General features: G+C 45.9%; 1 long non-coding RNA gene across 1 annotated transcript in view; it reads right to left on the bottom strand.

Annotated features, from left to right (window-relative positions):
* Positions 1-6333: 6333 nt before the first annotated feature.
* LOC136872560 (uncharacterized) overlaps positions 6334-15962 on the bottom strand; it is a 45411-nt gene continuing 35782 nt past the window's right edge. Inside the window, exon 3 of the long non-coding RNA XR_010859953.2 lies at positions 6334-7096. This is a non-coding gene — a long non-coding RNA (uncharacterized lncRNA). The remainder of the gene's footprint in view (positions 7097-15962) is intronic.

Below are 15962 nucleotides of genomic sequence, written 5' to 3'. Positions count from 1 at the left end.
CCGTGTAAACGACGACTGAACCTGGATAGCGGCCAAGAACGGACAGGTAGATCCTCCGATAAATCGAAGGGTCCGTGTCTCCTTTCGGGCCAGTGTGCAAATCCAGGATGATTTCAGGTCGTCGTACAACACACGGAGGTACCCCACTTGGTTGTCTGACAAGGCAAGGAATCGAAGGTACGTCAAACAATTCATAACTGCTATCCAGGCGTATCCCAACCGGCCGCGTCGCACGTGGATGAGCAACGTACAACAAACGGTTGCCATTGTTGAACACGCAGGGATAGCTCGGATGAAGTGGCATCTGTCGCAAATTAGCAGCATATGTAAGTAGTAGTTGCTGGCGCCTCAGGTGTAGAGGCGGCACACCAGACTCAGCGAGCAGGCTAGCGATGGGGCTAGTACGAAAAGCTCCCGTTGCCAACCTAACCCCGCTGTGGTGGATACTGTTCAGCTTCGCAAGAACGCTTGCTCTTGCGGAGCCATATGCTGCACTGCCGTAGACTAACCGGGATAAAATGTGTGCCCGATAGAATCGCAGGAGCACCACGCGGTCAGCTCACCAATTAGTGCTGCTAAGAAACTTCAAGAGGTTAAGCCTCTTGGTGCATTGCACTTTTAGCTCCCGCACGTGTGGCTCCCACGATAATTTACTGTCAAAAAGGAGCCCAAGAAATCGGTAGGTGTCAACAACTGGAAGAACGACATTTCCTGGATAAAGCTCAGGATGAGGGTGAAGAGTACGTTGACGACAAAAGTGGACAACGGAGGTCTTTGCGGCAGAAAACCGAAAGCCATGTTCTAAGGTCCACTTCTCCACCCTCCTAATAGCTTGCTGTAACTGTCGCTCTGCGCCTGCCATACTGCACGAGCTATAGTGCAGAGCAAAATCATCCACATATAGGGACGGTATTACTGCTGGACCAGCAGCAGCGACAATACCGTTTATGGCAATCGCGAATAGAGTGACACTAAGAACCGATCCCTGTGGGACTCCGTTTTCTTGAACGTGGTATTGCGAATATGTCCTCCCTACTCGGACACGGAATAGACGGAGGGACAAAAAATTCGCAATAAATACCGGCAAGTTACCTCGGAATCTCCATTGATGCAGGACTGAAAGGATGACATATCGCCAGGTGGTGTCGTAGGCCTTCTCCAAGTCAAAGAAGACAGCTACCAAGTGCTGTTTGTGGAGAAACGCATCCTGGATAGAGCTCTCCAGGCGTACCAAGTGGTCTGTGGTGGATCGAGCGGCTCGAAATCCACATTGGTACTCGGACAAGAGTCCTTGTTTCTCCAGACACCACACGAGTCTGCGATTTACCATCTTCTCAAATAGCTTACACAGGCAATTTGTAAGACAAATCGGTCTGTAACTTCCTGCATACTTAGGATCTTTGTCAGGCTTGAGGACAGGGATGACTATGCCCTCTCGCCACTGAGACGGAAAATCACCCTTTGTCCAGATTCGGTTGAACACACGAAGGAGATATAATAAACTATCATCACTAAGGTGTTTCAACATCTGGTTATGGATGTTGTCCGGTCCAGGAGACGTGTCCTTGCAAAGCGCTAAGGCGCTGCGGAGTTCCCACTCCGTAAAGGGCACGTTGTAGTCCTCTGAAGCTTGGGTGGCAAAACTAAGGTGATGACGTTCTGCCTCCCGCTTCAGAGGGAGGAAATCAGGATTGTAATTCCCGGAGCCAGAGACATCCGCGAAATGACTAGCGAGATGATTAGCAATCGCGAGGGGATCAGTGGCGACACTGCCTGCAATGGAAATTCCCGGTACAACAGATGATCCTTGAATACCCGAAATTCGTCGAAGTTTCGTCCCCACTTGAGATGATGGAGTATGTGACGTCATGGACGACACATATCTCTCCCATGAAGCCTTCTTACTTTGTCAATTAAGAACTCGCGCCTTAGCGCGGAGTTTCTTAAATGTTACCAAGTTGGCCACAGTAGGCTGTCGACGGTAACGTTTATGAGCGCGACGGCGTTCTTTGATGGCTGCTGCTATTTCATCGGTCCACCAAGGAACGAGTTTTCGGCGAGGAGCCCCCGCGAAAAACGGAATGGACTCCTCAGCAGCAGCAAGAATAACTTGGGTGACGTAAGTTATTTCCTCTCCGACGGTCCGCCTGACATCATCGTGAAAGACAGCTAGTGATGTGTACTTTGGCCAATCAGCATGTTTAAGAATCCATCGAGGGGGAGCCTCGACAGGTTTATGTTTCAGCAAAGTAAGAATAATGGGAAAATGGTCACTGTCACAGAGATCATCATGTGCATTCCACCGAAACAGTGGATCCAACGTTCGGCTGCATAGACTTACGTCTATGCGAGAGTATGTGCCGTAACGTACACTAAAGTGAGTTGGTTCCCCTGTGTTCAGAATACATAAATCCAGAGCTGTTAGAAGTGTTTCCAGCTCTCTTCCTCGGGGACAAGGTGTCTCAGAGCCCCTTGTGGGGTGATGGGCGTTAAAATCGCCCAATAAGAGGAAGGGTGGTGGAAGCTGATCTATAAGATCAGCGACATCATTAATGTTCAGATGCTGGCCTGGTGGAAGATAAACATTACACACTGTTGCTATGACAGGCAGCGAGACGCGAACAGCTACAGCCTCAAGAGGGGTTCTTAATGGAACCTCTTCGCTGTAGCTATCAGAACGTACAAAAATGCCAACGCCTCCGGAAGCCCGGTGAGCATAGTATCGTTCTGTTGAGTATAGTTTGAAATGCCTCAAGACCGTATGATGACCAGGTCTGAAATTGGTCTCCTGAATACAGACTATACTCGCTCCGTACTCACCAATAAGCTGACGTAACTCAGCAAGATGCCTGTCATAACCGTTACAATTCCACTGTAACAGTGCCATAGTGTGGACTATAAAAGGAGTGTTAGGTTATGAGCGACAAAATGCTCGTAAGCCTAAACACTATCTAGTTCTACATCCGTAGATGTAGAGGACAGCGCGACATCCATCCCGTCATCGAAAGATGGCAGGGGTGCCGCCCAGAACTTCGACGCTTTTCGGGCGCGAGGGGGTCCCCTACGAGGAGAGCGCGCAGGTTTGGGAGCAGGAGTGCCTCCTGGCGCAGACTCATATCCCCCAGATGGGGGGCATGACTTCTCCTTCGCAGGGGAAGTCCGAGAGCGCTCAGGACGGGCGCTCTTCTTCCCCTTTTTCTTTTCTAGTTTAGACGGGTTGGGAGATGGTTTCCCAACCCTGGTCGACGATGCCGCCTCCGCCGGCTGGGGCACGACTTTCGTCGACCTCCTAGGGGGGGAGACTTAGTCTTCCCCCCTTGCTGTGCCGGCTGGGAACTGCCAGCCGGCACAGACTTCTGGTTGGTCGAAGGTGGGGTGGTCCCCCCCTTCGAGCTTTGACTATTTGCGACGTTGCTGGGAGCAGCAACAGTCGCCTTGGGCGCAGCGGTCTGGACAGGTGTCGAGATTGTGAATGACGAACCGGGAAGACTCTGAGCTATCAACCTATAGTCGAGTGTACGGGCAGGTGTATTCGTAGAATTAAACTTACGGCGCGCTTCCTGGTAGGAAAGACCATCCAGGGTCTTGATCTCCTGGATCTTCTTCTCACTCAGGTATGTCGGACAATTCCGATCCCGAGGAGAATGAAAACCGGAGCAGTTAGTGCACTTGTATGGAGTTGTGCACTCCTCCGCGCCGTGAGCTACTCGTCCACATGTACCACATACTGCCTGATTCGAACAGCGAGATACCATATGTCCGAATCGTTGACATTGATAGCATCGCATAGGAGGCGGGATGTACGGCCTCACATCGCAACGATAAGTTGTTACCTTGACTTTCTCTGGTAACACTGACAACTTGAAAGAGACAATGAAGTCACCAGTGGCAACGTCTTCACCGTTGACCTTGCGCGTAATGCGCCGGACGTGTGTCACGCCACGGTTCTTCATGTCTTCCATCAACTCGTCGTCAGTGTTCAAAATAAGGTCGCGGTGAAAGATGACTCCGCGAACCAGGTTCAAGGACTTATGCTCCTCCACTTTGACGGGGATTTCGCCAAAGTGCTCGCACTTAAGCAACTGATCAGCTTGCAGTGCTGTACGAGTCTTTAGAAGCAAACTACCGTTGCGCATTTTCTTAAGTTCTTCCAGTTCGCCATAGACGCCTTCGATGTGTCTACTAAACAGGATCGACTTCACCAGCTTAAAATCCTGCCCATCGGTTCTGGTAGCGACCAGAAACCTAGGGAAGCTGGATCCCATTCCTTCACGCTGCGCATGTTCCCAGGGAGTTGAACCTCTCAGGGAAGCAAAAGTTAAAGACTTAGGTGGGCGACCACCTTGAGAGAGCCGACTTCGTTTGGAAGCCATGCCCGATAGCATCCTCCCCGAATGCCACCCACTCCGATCAGGGGTCTCTGTAGCCGAACCAAGCAGCCAAGGCAATACCCACCTGGTCGTAGCAGGTATTGCCCGGGGTCCGATGTTGAACGATGCCTAATACGGGATGACTGAGGCAATGAGCACTAGGACTCCCTTCCTCCAGTCACCCGCAATAGCATGTACCCCATAGCGTGTACAGAGCACTAACAATAGGAAAAATAAATAAAAATAATTAATAATAATATGTCCTTCTGGCATTCGGCTGTGCGGGGACCTGCGTTGTCAGGCGGATACCACTGCCCGGGTACATGACACTCCCACCCGCCGCGTCCTGGGTGGTTGCTGGCACGGGCTTTCGAGCGTAGTCGCACACATAGGAGCTCCATCGCCGGGCACCACGCACATCAAATTTTGAATGGTCTACATCTGACCCTCGGAAAAATAATAAAAAATAAAGAGGGGACCATGGCCACATGACCCTTTAAGTCGCCTTCTACGACAGGCAGGGATTACCTATGGATGTATTCAGCCTCTCCCATCCACAGGAAGTCCATCACATGATACCAAACCGCAATCCATGTCCGCGCCAAGGTCGCCCCTTTTTGTCGCCTCTTACGACAGGCAGGGGATACCGCGGGTGTATTCTGCATGTGTGTGCCCCACCCGCAGGGGGTGCGTACACTCGCATTATGTTACTACTTACAGGCAATGAAATTCGCACATGTAACACAGACCTATGGTGTTTCGCACACTGCGGCGCTATTTACTGGTAACGCAAACCTATACTCGCAACGCAAACCTATGGCGTTCATCACACAAGGGTACAAACCACAGGGACCCGCACTATACCGTGGTGTTCCTCACATAGAAGGTACTAAGCATAGGCAAGGCATAACCATGGTGTCGCTAATTCCATGGTGTTGCACATATAGGGGTACGAATCACAGGTACTGTAGAAGCCGCCAACGTGCTCTGTTGCTACTAATCACAAACCTATTTGGTACCTAACGTAGTGGTACTACGAGCAAGTAAAAGCAACCCGTGGTGTTTCCCGCGTGGTGGTACTAATCACAAGTAGTTTGTTCTAGTTTGATCATCCCTTGGTCGCGCCTTTCAGTGGCCTCTTACGAAAGGCAGGGGCGACCGTGGGTGAATTCTTCGTCTGCGTCCCCCTTCCACAGGTGGTTGTGTGTTTGGTCCACGAGAGGTATTTTATTTCCCTCAAGTCCGCCGGCAAGCCGGTTAGGACCCCCCTATCCGCCACCTGGGACGCGCCACGTGGGAGTATCACCTCTCCCCCTGCTACGCCAGCGTAGTAGGTTCGTGGCTGCTGCCACTCACCTCAGATAGATTGGATTACTGTTGCGTCCTGAGTAAAACAGCCTGCTTGAATATTGACGGAAATTAACTGGGGAGTTACGTAACTGTGCACATGCTACACAATTGCCCCATCAACGACGGGCACTACAGCTAGTTTTATATTAATAAGAATTGTTTGGAGGACAGTGTAAGCACTAGCCCTTTCATCTCCCATCGTTGTCATAGGACCTACCGGTGTCGACGCGACGTAAAGCCAATTGTTTAAATTTGCTTAAAAGGGTCGAACATCTAGGTGGTGCTGGTGGTGGTGATTTTGGTTTTAAGAGGTAGTACTACTCTCTGAACAAATTAAGTGACAAACAAATTAAAAGTAAAACAATTAATTCAACAAAGCATTTCGAAATGAACTAAAAGTAAAACAAAATTATTGTGTCATCGGCCCCTAATGAAACGAGATGAAACGAAATGTAATAGTAATGAAAATTACCCACTGACTAGAATTTAAGAAACGAAGAAAATAATCATGAATTTAAAATAATCAGTCTAATTCACAGTGTTTTATTATCTTACAAAATGGTTTAAAGGGATTAAAATGGAATAAGGCATTGCCTTTGAAGGGGATTTATGTATTTCATTCAAATTACAAGTTCAAAAACTCACAAAAATAGATTAACAACGCAGTTAGCAATAAAATAAAAAGTAAAACAAATAGAAAATTCACTTTTAAAAACGATAAAACAGGCCATTATCCCTTATAAAACGGATGACATGGTCTGCTAAATAGCGCAGATCGGCCAGGTCGGAACGTTCAGTAATGATGTGTACCACGGTAAGGTGACCGCCACGGGTACACACCGGGGAGACTTCGCCCTTCAGTAAGTACGAGGTCGTCACTATACCGTGGCCGATCCGAAAACGACATAATACCACTTCTTCCCTCCTAGAAGCCCGAAGGGAAGTCTTCCATACCTTCGTAGTTCCTTCAATAGTTCGCAGCTGATTTGGCAGAGAAATGGCCTGCCACTCCAACTCCCAATGGGGCATAACCAAATGTCTCTGGTGAGAACTAATATCACCGGCTGCAAACTTGTAAGGCAACGCGGGCAATGTGAAACGACCGTATTTGATCTTTCCTGCCAATGTTAATGTAGTTCAGAGCATTCGAACACAAACACTTCCCTAATGATTAACTCCCCTCGTCAGTGACCATGTTCCTGTATTCGGCACTAGTTGGTTCTTCACTTGGCTAAAAATCTGGCTGAATAGAATTTTCTAAAAATGGAATTACAGTTGCTTTCCTGAGTTGAGACGACAACTCTTGGGATCAGTACTTGAAGAAGGATGTTCACCTGCCAATTACCGCTGGCTCGTGGACAAACGACGGGCAGAACCTGAAAAAAGAAAGAAAGGAACAGTTACGAAAGTGATTCAGACTGCTAATGAAGACCGAAGCTGCATATTAATGTGGAGCTCAGACTGGTTTAGCAGCTCTCACGGCAGCTGTACTTAGAACTTCGAGAGGTAGCAGAATGTTCACCAAAACTGTCATTACATAAACACTCTTTGATAGTAAACCAATTAAAATAAATAAAAACTCGAAGAAAGAAGAAATGGGAGAACTGTGGAGTAACAGAGTTAGCCCGGTAAGACTGTGAATGAGGCAAACATTTCTTCTTCTTATTCTTCTACTTCTGTTTTACGACCGTTTTTCCCACACCTGTGAGGTCGGCGCGCATATGTGGATGTGGCCCTGTTTTACGAGCGGACGCCCTTCCTGACGCCAGCCCGATGTGGCGGGATATATTCAATATCGCGTGTTCCTCCGGTGGTTGGTAGTGTAGTGCCTTGTCTGAATATGAAGACGACAATGTACGGGCAAACACAAACACCCATCCCCAGAGCCAGAACAATCAGACGTGATTAAAATCACGGACTTGGCCGGGAATCGGACCTGAGACCCTTTGAACCGGACGCCCCAATGCTGACCATTTAGCCAAGGACTCGGACAAACGGCGTAAAGACTAAATCTCTGTGATTATAATTTGCATTTCGTCTATGCGATATGTAAATGATCGTTTTGTTGGACTAACCAAAACTTGATCCGCCTCTATGGTGTAGTGGTTAGTGTGATTAGCCGCCACGCTCGTAGGCGTGGGTTCGATTGCCCCCTCTGCCACGAAATTTGAAAAGTGGTACGAGGGCTGGAACGGGATCCACTCTACCTCTGGAAGTCAACTGAGTGGAGGGGGTTCGATTCCCACCTCAGCTATCTTTGAAGTGTTTTTTGCGTGGTTTCCCACTTCTTCACCAGGCAAATGCCGGGAAGGAACCTAACTTAAGGCGATGACTGCTTCCTTCTCTCTTCCTTGCCTATCCCTTCTAATCTTCCCACACAAGGCCTTGTTCAGCATAGCAGGTGAGGCCACTTGGGCAAGGTCCTGGTCCTCCTGCCCAGTTTTATCCCTGACCAAATGTCTCGGACTCCAGAACACCGCCCTTGAGGTGGTATAGGTGTTATCCCTCGCTGAGGCTGGTGTAAAAGCTAAACCTGGAAATAAGAAACTATTTATGGTTTCTCCACCGCCCCCCCCCCCCGGACTCAGCGAGGGATCCCAAATGTGCCGCCTCAAGGGCAGTGCCCTGGAGCGTGATACATTTGGTCGGGTGGGATAGAGGACCAATACCTCGGCCAGGTGGCGTCACCTGCTATGCTGAACAGGGGCTTTGTGGGGGATGGTGGATGGGAAGATTGAAAAGGGCGGGCAAGGAAGAGGGAAAGAAGCTGCCGTGCTCTTAAATTATGTACCATCCATGCATTTGTCTGGAGAAGTCGAAGACCACGGAAAACCATTTTGAGGATGGCTAATGTGGGAATCGACCCACAACCCCTCTACACAGCTGACCTCCCGAGGCTGAGTGAACCCCGCACCACGTTTCACATTTTGTGACAAAGCCGGCAATCGAATCCGGACCTCCGGGGGTGGCAGCTAATCACACTAACCACTACACCAGAGAGGCGGACATGGTTTTTTTTAGAATTATTTACACTTTTACATCCAACTTCGCAATTGTTTCTTAATATTTCGAATCCTTTACAAAGTATTTCCTTTTAAATCAATATTCACTCTATTGTGTATTCTTTACCTTCCATCACCTCTAAGTGGGGGAAGAATTTATAATAAAAATAGCCTGTATGTAAATGATGAGTAAAGAACTGGAATCACAGAAGGGGTTTTTTGCGGATGATGTTATTCTGTGTACAGTGTAGAGATATGCGAAGTTGTTCTTTTTGTGAAAGAGTTTCCGTTGTTCTTGTTCCGGAAAGATACTATGTTCCAAATAACAGTTCCAAAATAACGGTCATCGGCTTAGCAGGAAAAATTAGAAAATGTTTCCTCATTGTGAGTTACATGTTTTGTTTTAATTAGATGCGCTTTGGGGTAGTTGAGAGCCTAAAAGAGTTAATTAGTACCTATCTTTATCGAGATGGTACTAGGAGCAGTATGAATAGGATCGCAGGAATGGAGAGTGAATGGTTAGCTGATGAAGTGATGACAAAAAGACTTGTTAGGCGAAGCTTAATCTGGGGACTACGAGTAGCGTCTTTCACGTACTTACCTGTCCGACTCGTTGGCTGAATGGTCAGCGCACTGGCCTTCGGTTCAGAGGGTCCCGGGTTCGATTCCCGGCCGGGTCGAGGATTTTAACCGTCATTGGTTAATTCCAATGGCCCGGGGCCTGGGTGTTTGTGCTGTCCCCAACATCCCTGCAACTCACACACCACACATAACACTACCCTCCACCACAATAACACGCAGTTACCTAAACATGGCAGATGCCGCCCACCCTCATCGGAGGGTCTGCCTTACAAGGGCTGCACTCGGCTAGAAATAGCCACACGAAATTAATTTTTTTTAAAAAAGTAGTTACCTGTACACATCTGACGGTATTTATGCAGTTCAAATATTATTGTTAGGGTATCTTCTAACACCAGTAATTTACAAATTGCTGTGAACCGCTGTAGAAAATAATGGTAGTTGACGATGGACGTGATTAAGAGCAATTAGAATTGAAAGGAACAAAGATGAATAATTAATCAGTGTCATTTCACGGATACTTACTGTGAATTCGCTATCTGCCGAATTGCTAACAAAGATACACGCCTCTTACGTATTTATATTTTGCGGTTTCACTTCTCTGGTCGTTTAGTGTCCACTGCTGTTCATTGCAGCCAGTGACTAATCTAGTTTGAAATAACACCGAAAACAGTGCAGAGAACTAAACTAGCACTTACGTTCTCCCATAGTCGGAACAGTCAGCCAAACACCGGTGTTTGCGAGATTCTCAAACACATCGACCGTGGCGTTGTTAGACCAATCCCGCTGGTGAACTGACGGTACGGAAAACTATTATTCAGAAACAGGATGTTGCGGCGTACTGTTCACTTTAAGAGCAGTTTTGAGTCCGGAACAGTTCCAAAAGCACTGTTCGCGTTCTTTTTCGTCCATCTCCAGTACAGTGCATGAATGTTAGCAACAGCAACACGAGGTTGTCGAAATTGTGAGATGTACAGCAGACATTGACATGTTGATAAACAGGATGAAAGTTAATTTTGTAAGTTTTACCAAGAGGAAAAGCCCCTCAGTTTTAATGACTATGTTGCTGGAGTGAACCACACAAAATGTGGCCGGTAAAGAAATCTCTAATTTTGTACATTCTTGAATAGCCAGGATATTGATCAACTGTGCATTGCCAGTGGCCGAAGAGGAGATACTTGGAATCCTACCATCTGCACAGTAAATGTAATGGCCTATGGCGTTTCGTGCCGGGAGTGTCACTGGACATGTTCGGCTCGCCAGGTGTAGGTCTCTCGATTTTACACACGTAGACGACCTGCGCAACGTGATATGGATGAAATGATGATAAAGACGACACATACACCCAGACCCAGTGCCAGCGCAATTAACCAATGTTGGTCAAAATTCCTGACGCTGCCAGGAATCGAACCCGGGACACTTTTAACCAAAGGCCAGCACGCTAAGCATTCACACTGGAACCGGACTCCTGCACAGTATGTTCATACTCTCTCAGACAAGAGGATTTTAAAGAAAGTTACCTTCTGCGACGGCCAATTTCCAATCAATCAATCAATCTATCTATCTATCTATCTATCTATCTATCTATCTATCTATCTATCTATCTATCTATCTATCTATCTATCTATCTATCAAGCAAGCAAGCAAGCAAGCAAGCAAGCAATCAACAATCAATCAATCAATCAATCAATCAATCAATCAATCAATCAATCAATCAATCAATCAATCAATCAATCAATCAATCAATCAACAAATCAATCAATCAATCAGTCAATCAATCAATCAATCAATCAATCAATCAATCAGCCATCAATGATTTTCATTTAGGATTGTCGCCCATGTAGTAGATTCCCTACAAATTGTTTACCTAGGCTATACTTAAACGTTTTCAAAGAACCTGGAAATGTATCAAACATTTCCCTTGATAATGTATTCCAATCCCTTATTCCTCTTCCTATAGGGCCGATGACCTCGATGTTAGGCCCCTTTAAACAACAAACAAACCTCTTCCTATAAATTAATATTTGCCCAGATTTATCCTCTTGAATTCCAACTTTACGTTCGTTATGATCTTCCCTACTGTAAAAATTCTACTCAACCTCATTCGACTACTAATGTCATTCCACGCTATCTCTCCACTGACAGCTCGGAACATATCGCCTAGTCGTCCAGCTCATCTCCTTACTCCCAAGTTTTCCCAGTTAAAAGTTTGCAACGTTTTTGTAACAATAGTCTTTTGCCGAAATTCACCCAGAACAATTCGTGCTACTTACCTTTGGATATTTTCCAGTTCTCGTGTCAAGTAATCCTGGTGAGGGTCCCATTCCCTGAATTGGGGGTCTTACCAGATGATGATGATGATGATGATAGTTGTTTAAAGAGGCCTAACATGGACTGTAGGTCATCGGCACTAATGGTACGCGGTGAGTCGAAATTACATGTTAATTAAAATTTTAAAATGTATCCTCTGACTAGAATTTAAAACAAACTATATTGAAAAATGGCTATTAGTTTAAAATAATCAGTGGATCTTATTCGCAATGCCTTATTTTGTGATAAAATTATAAAAATATAGATTACAGTCGAATAAGGCATTGCGTTGGAAGGCAGTAATATATATTATTCAAATTAATATTAACAAAACACATTAAAATATACAAACACAGACTAAAACAGAGTCAATAGCATAAAACGTAGGAAACAATATTATTAAAGACTAGTAGGTAATACTACGTTTATATACGATATAGCATCCCACTTTCCCTCATAAAACGGATGATGAAGTCACGGTCTTGCCAGAGACATACGCCCTCTCATTTACATTCTTAGTACAACAATTAAATAGCCTACGTGATAACAATTTAAGAGATATCTGGCCGTGAGATAGCGGTCCCGGTCTTCAAACCCAAGAACAACGGCCGAGAGTATTCGTCGTACTGACCAACGACACCTCGTAATCTGCAGGCGTTTGCGTTGAGCAGCGGTCGCTTGGTAGGCCATGGCCTTTTGCGTGCTGTCACGCTATGGGGTTTGGTTTTATTTCTAGAGCAATGATTGGATGGAAGGTGAGTGGAGGAAGACTGGAGTTGAACATCTGAGGGGTTGGAACTAAGTAGTGGATAGCCAAAGGAGAGGAAGCACTGGAGAGTAGAGGGATGAACTGGTCCAGAGTGTTCATAGAAGAATGTTGCAAGTACAAGCAGAGGTGGTCGTCACGAGTTCATTACCCTATCCGGCACGGAGTCGAATAGAGAGGTTACGGAACAAGAAATTTAAAAATTCCATCCAGAATCCGTTGGTTTCGAACCTAGGTCGTTAAGTTAAGAACATTCCTTAAGTACCTGCAACAACAAAACGTCTTTGCTGAGCTACAGGCGACACACTTTTAGTCCTTGTAGCAAGCGAAGGAATGATATCGGTTAGCAAATAATCGTGGTTATTGCGAATATCTCTTTTCTGACCGCACAAGTTTTTGTAGGCGACGTCCAGCGCACGCAGTTGGCCGGTAGGCAGCACATTTCTCTGGGTCATTTTCTCGAGCTGTCTGGCGAGCTCGGTTACAAAACACCATTTCACCACCACACCGATAAAAGAAAGAAGGAGACTTGAAGTAATAGCAGTAAGTGGTTAATGAATAGAGCAAGCTGCAGTAGGCACGTAGACCCTCGGTTTTATCGGCCCAGCACTACCATTGTGTACCTTATTGAAAACAAATCGATTGTATAACTAGATTACAGCCTGCCCTAATAAACCATTGTAATTTTGTTCCACCAATAGATGAAGAACTTACCCAGTGATTTGGCTAAACACTACCTATGTTTGCATTCGACAGATGGGGCGTTCGAATCCAGCCGTCAAAAGTACTGAACATTTTTAGTGGCCTTAATTTCGCTATGGGTAAATCCCAGGGTTGCTTGTACGGCATTAAGCACATAAGTAAATAATAACACGAACTTCGTTTCATTGTAATTAATTCTTCTTGCTCTTCCTCTTCTGTGTACCGTATCACGACAGCTTTATATTGGCTATCATTTTGATGACGATGTTTGTTTAAAGCGATCTACCCGTCATGGTAGGAAATGAAATGACAATTTAAGAGTACAAAATTCATCCACTGACTACAATTCAAAACGTGATGATGTAGAATGGATAAATATGCATTTAAAATAATCAGCGGGTCCAAATCACACTCCTGAAAGTTAAAAATAATTCCAAAATCAATCCACTGACTAGAAATCAAAAAGACGACGATGAAGAATGATTACGAACGTAAAACAATCAATGTATCCCACCCGCAATGCCCCACCTTCCCAGAAACTACCTTGAAACTACAGTATATATTGACCAAGGAGCTGCTTCAAAATTATTACGAATCGATGATGCTTGTTGTATAAATAGGTGCACTTTATGGTACTACTCACAATTAATGTACGTCGCACAGGTAGCACAAGTCTCTCACATAATGGCGACACTCTCAGGCAATAAAAACCCATGGTGATCCTCACTTAGATGCACTAATAAGAGGCATGCGAACTATCCCGTGGTGTTCCTCACACAGCGGGTACTAATCACAGGCAACGCAGACCCACGGTGTAGCTCATATAGTGGTACTAACCACAGGCAACGCTCGGACTCGTGGTGTTTCTCACATAATGGTACTAATCACACGCAACGTAAGCCCGTGGTGTCCGCATATAGTGATACTAATCGCAGGTACTGTAAACATATACTGATTCACCGTCTGTTGCTACTAATCACGAACCTATTGTGTACCTAACCTAGTGGTACTACTCGCAAGTAAAGGTGACCCATCGTGTTCCTCGCGTGATGGTACTTATCACAGGTAGTCTCATGGTTCTAATTCAATCGTCCATTGGTCGCCCCTTTTAGTCGCCTCTTACGACAGACAGGGGATAACGCAGGTGTATTTTTATCTGCGTCCCCCACACACAAGGGGTCAGAGAGACATAGAGAGAGAGAGAGAGAGAGCGAGAGATAGAGGGAAAGGAAGGGATACGACAATTCCAAAACTGAAGTACCGGACAAGAAAAGCAAGGTCCTCGATGTGCGTGAAAATGAAAGAACCCCTGGGCCTCGAATGCTCTAATATCACAGGGGTCAGAAAAGAACAACAGTTGACCGAGGGAGATCGGACAGGATGGATGAAAGTGAGGAGCCTGGCAGAAGTAAGTGGAAGCAATGCCGGATCTCAGCTATGAGCCCCGTGGTCGCCAACCTACGCTCCCAAGTTGAGAAACTCTGGGACCCATTTTAGTCGCCTCTTACGACAAGCAGGGGATACCGTGTGCGTATCCTTCATCTGCGTCCCCCACTCACTGGGTGTCTACCAATTTGACATGTTCGTATCTGTTTGCAGCTGTTCTAAAAATCCTCACTACGGTTTGAATTCATATCCAGTGCTTGGTATTCAGTGTGTTTGAGGCGCTGGCCTTCTGACACAACTTGGGCAGGTTCAATCCTGGCTCAGTCCGGTGGCATTTGAAAGTGCTCAAATATGTCAGCCTGGTTCAGTAGATATAGTGGCACTTAAAAGAACTCCTGCGGGACTAAATGTCGGCACCTCGGCGTCTCCGAAAACCTTAAAAGTAGTTAGTGGGACGTAAAGCCAATAAAATTATTATTATTATTAGTCCTTGGTATTGTTCGCCCACGATATTCTTCTGCTTTCTGGTCGACGTTAACTATCCATTCGACCCAGAAGTATGATATGCAGCAACTGCCGTTTTTCCTGTTCCGCGAAGTGACCGACATACGACATTTCCCTACATTTTACTCTTCTTCTAAGTTCATATTGTGAATTAGCTATTAACAGGACTTAATTAGTTAAAACTTTGTCATCCCAGGATATAATAATAATAATAATAATAATAATAATAATAATAATAATAATAATAATAATAAAGATGATCGAAAAACAAGAAAGAAAAATCCACAGGAAAATCTTGGACCGAAATGCGAAAATGGGATTTGGATGAAAAATACCACCGGTGTGAGCCAGGATCGAACCTGCCAAATTGGTGCCAGAAGGCGAGCGCTCAACACTCCGAATACCAAGCACTGGATGGGAGTTCACCCCGTAGAGAGGATGTTCCGAACAGCTGCAAACAGATACGAACATGTCAAATTACCGAAAAAACACATATACAATCAGGATAAGGTGATTACATTTTTATAGAATGGATAATAACAAGCCCACAAAGAAAATTTTTCACTTAGTCATATCAATGAAAAATCAAAACAATTGGCTGAAAGAAATCAGTGAGCCTGTGTGGTGTAGTGGTTAGTGTGACTAGCTGCCACCCCCGGAGGTCCGGGTTCGATTCTTGGCTCTGCCGCGAAATTTGAAAAGTGGTACGAGGGCTGGAACGGGATCCACTGAGGCTCGGAGGTCAACTGAGTAGAGGTGGGTTCAATTCCCAGCTTAGCCATCCTGGAAGTGGTTTTCTGTGTTTTCCCACTTCCCCTCCAGGCAAATGCCGGGATGGTACCTAACTTAAGGCCACGGCCGCTTCCTTCCCTATTCCTTCCAATCTTCCCTCTTCCTTCCAATCTCCCCCCCCCCCCCCACCCCGCAAGTCCCATGAAATTGACATTAATAAAGAAACCATTCAAGTCTGAATAAAACTCAGAATCTTAATTC

This window comes from Anabrus simplex, chromosome 4 (genome assembly GCF_040414725.1).
Source record: "Anabrus simplex isolate iqAnaSimp1 chromosome 4, ASM4041472v1, whole genome shotgun sequence".
In the NCBI taxonomy this organism is placed as follows: domain Eukaryota; kingdom Metazoa; phylum Arthropoda; class Insecta; order Orthoptera; family Tettigoniidae; genus Anabrus; species Anabrus simplex.
The sequence above is the reverse complement of the archived record's forward strand: the minus strand, read 5'-3'. Positions and strand labels throughout refer to the sequence as shown.